The sequence below is a fragment of the Gossypium raimondii genome, chromosome 11, assembly GCF_025698545.1.
Source record: "Gossypium raimondii isolate GPD5lz chromosome 11, ASM2569854v1, whole genome shotgun sequence".
NCBI lineage: Eukaryota > Viridiplantae > Streptophyta > Magnoliopsida > Malvales > Malvaceae > Gossypium > Gossypium raimondii.
Genome location: NC_068575.1, coordinates 16,938,690 through 16,942,151, shown reverse-complemented (window position 1 = coordinate 16,942,151; position 3,462 = coordinate 16,938,690). Strand labels below are relative to the sequence as shown.

Genomic DNA, 3,462 nt, shown 5'->3' with positions numbered 1-3,462 from the left:
TGAAATTTTCCTTACCCAAATTCCTTAGATTTTTTGTATTGCTCGACAAGGCTCCTTGTGGTCTATTACAAAGCTCCGTATCTAACTGACCCATTTGGTTCTCTAATTTTTTTAATGTTGCTGCTTGACTTTGGATTAAGGTGTCATTCTTCACCATGTACACCTTCAACAAGATCTCGAAACTATTAGATGATTTAGCTTCAGTGGCTTTGGAACTTGTTGATTAAACCCTTGGGGTTGACTTGGTCTATGGTACATGTAGTTGTTCGATCTATTTCCTTGGTTATTCTAAGAAATTTTTGGATGGTTTTGCAATGAAGGATTGTAGAAATTGGACTGTGGTCCTTGTCCATTTCTTTTTTGTTTTGATTCCCTACATAATAAATTGACTAGGGATTTGATGGAAAATTCTCGAAAGAATGGCCATCAGCATAATACACATAGGAAACCACATTGAATTGACTAGGTGGTTGGCCTGCAACATGATTAAAACTATTAGCAGTAAGCTATATCAACATTGAAGATATGGAAGATACTTGAGCTAAGAGTAACGTAGGGGTGTCCACTTCATGCATTCTAGTTACTCGTCTTTCTAAAGTTGTTTGATTTTTCGGTCACTAGTAATAATTATTGGCTACTCTCTCAATGATCTCGTAAGCCTCATTGTAAGACTTCAAGAAGAGAGCACCAATTGTAGAAACATCTACCTCCAACCTTGTGTGCGCGTTGAAACCATTATAAAATGTCTCCAAATGGATACAATGTGGAATCCCGTGGTGAAGGCATCTATAAAGTAACTATTTGAATCTTTCCTACGCCTCGTATAGGGACTCGTCATCCAATTTTTTAAAAGTGGTGATCACATTTCGGAACTTAACATTTTTGCTAGGTGGGAAATACTTTATATGTTCAGCTAATTCTTACCAAGTTGAAAGTGAATGTAGTGGTAAGGAATTAAGCTATGCTTGTGTTTTTATCTTGCAATGAGTATGGAAACAACTTCAATATCAATACATCTTCTGTTACACCAACTATCTTAAAGGAATCACTTACCTCCATGAATAATCAAAGGTGAAGTGTGGATCTTCTGTGGGCATACCTCTAAACTGGCCCATGGTTTGAAGCATTTGAAACATTACTTGCTTCAATTCAACTTGTGATGCCTCAACTCCGGTCTCCTAATTCCAGGATTTAACTCATTAAAAAGGGGCATTGCGTACTATCTTATTGTAACGCCCTTAACCCATGTTCGTCGCCGGAATAGGGCTACGGAGCATTACCAAAGATTACAATTAAAAGCAATAAAAAATTTAAAACATTTAATTCACATTGTTAACCATAGCAAAACCAATCAAAGACATACATATTGTCCCTTATTCGATCCCTCGAGGCCTTAAAAACACATTAGAAACAAATCGGGACTAAATCGAAAACATATAGAATTTTTCAGAAAAAGATAGAAATTTTCAACTGCAGGGGTGACAGATTCATATGGCTAGGCCGTGTGGGCATTTGAAGTCGGGAAACACGGCCGTGTCCCAGCCCGTGTTTGTGCCTATGTAACTTTCTGACTTGGGTCACATGGCCAAGCCACACGGCCATGTGCCAGGTGGTGTACCCTTCGAAATGGTTTTACGCGCTTGTGTAACTGCCTGACTTGCAACCTTTTGAAAGCTGCAGGGGACACACTGCCGTGTCTCTAGCCATTTGGATGAAAAATAGGCTATTTCCAAGGCATTTTTCTCACCCATTTAAGCACATACCTACAAACAGTTTACCACATATACACAAGCCTTTAAGTTGCACTTAAAACATGCATAACTAAGCTAAATCGATATAGCGCATATTCATACCCAAAGGGCACCTCAATCACAAATCAAACATGTACCTAATGGTTGGATAAATTAAGCACAAAACATCTAATTTTTAAGTAACTTCATACCAACAATTACCTCCATGTTCACATATTGTAGTCACACTCATTATACCAATTGGGCAATTCAAAATCCATTAACAAAGCATTAGCACAAATAACCATGTACATATAAACTACAACTAATAAACCAAAATAACCACATTCAAACGTATCTAAGAACAACACATAGCATACATTTTAACTACCATTCCATCTTCCACCATTCAAGCACCAAATACATGTATATGCTAACATAACAACTTAATTCATCAAACATTAAAACCGTTCACAAGTGTTTGCCTTCATAACATTATATCAAGTCAAAAGATTTATATATACAAACCTAGAAAACAATGTATGTAAACACATAACTTAGTAGTTCATCATTATACCAAAAACAATGAGACACACACATATATACATTTATAACCACATATACATGCCACAACCCTAAAGAGTTCAAAAGCTACTAACTATGATGGATAGTGTGAGTCAAAGATTCGATCCATCTAAAGTCAGCAAAAGTGATCTACAAAACAACATACAAACACGCATAAGCTTATGATGCTTAGTAAGAACATAGCAAACTATTTAACTTAACATTATTTGAATAAAACACTTATTTTACGTGATTGAAGTTACCCAAATATAATCAATGGCACGTAAGTGCAAATCACGGGTACCAAAGTACAATAGGGGCATGTCTGTGCAGTTAGGGGTATCGAAGTACAATAGGGGCACGTAGGTGCATTCAGGGGTACCAAAGTACAAAATGGGAACGTATGTGTATTTAGGGGTATCGAAGTACAATAGGGGCACATATGTGCATTTAGGGGTACCGAAGTATAACAGGGGCATGTGGGTGCATTCCGGGGTACCAAAGTACAACAGGGGCACGTATCTACATCTAGAGGTATCGAAGTACAACAGGGGCACATATGTGCATTCAAGGGTACCAAAGTACAACAGGGGCACGTATATGCATTTAGGGGTACCGAAGTACAATAGGGGAAAGTATGTGCATTCAGTTTTAATTACATAACAATTAACTACTTAATTCTGAAACACCAATACATATGAAAATTTAATTATACAATTTAATACTACGAACTTATCTCGACGACAAGCATGTAGAAGTACGTTAGGCTAATCCGCAACTTCCCCTTCCCTCAATTTAAATCCGATTGAGGTTTATCTTGATCTAAATAAATAAATTCAACAGATTTAATAACTATTCTATTTAATTCAATCCAATTTCAAATCTTCACAAAATTACACTTTTACCCTAAATATTTTAATTTCTTTACAATTTAGCCCTTAAGCTCGTAAAATGAAATTCATGCAATTTCATCCCTACTCAAGCCTAGCTGAATTCCATACAAGCTCCTAGTAGCCCACATATTTCATTATTTCATAAATTACACCATGAATATTTCACATTTTACAATTTAATCCCTAATTGACAAATTCATCAAAAATCACTTAACAAAAGTTGTTTATCTAACAACAACTATCCATTTTCTTCCATCAAACATCAAAAATAATTA

The 3,462-nt window shown here is 36.1% G+C and overlaps 1 non-coding gene across 1 annotated transcript; it reads left to right on the top strand.

Moving 5' to 3' along the window:
• Window positions 1-768: 768 nt before the first annotated feature.
• LOC128035117 (small nucleolar RNA R71) lies at window positions 769-875 on the top strand. Its single transcript, XR_008191520.1, has one exon. It is a non-coding gene; the product is annotated as a small nucleolar RNA R71 (small nucleolar RNA).
• Window positions 876-3,462: the final 2,587 nt, after the last annotated feature.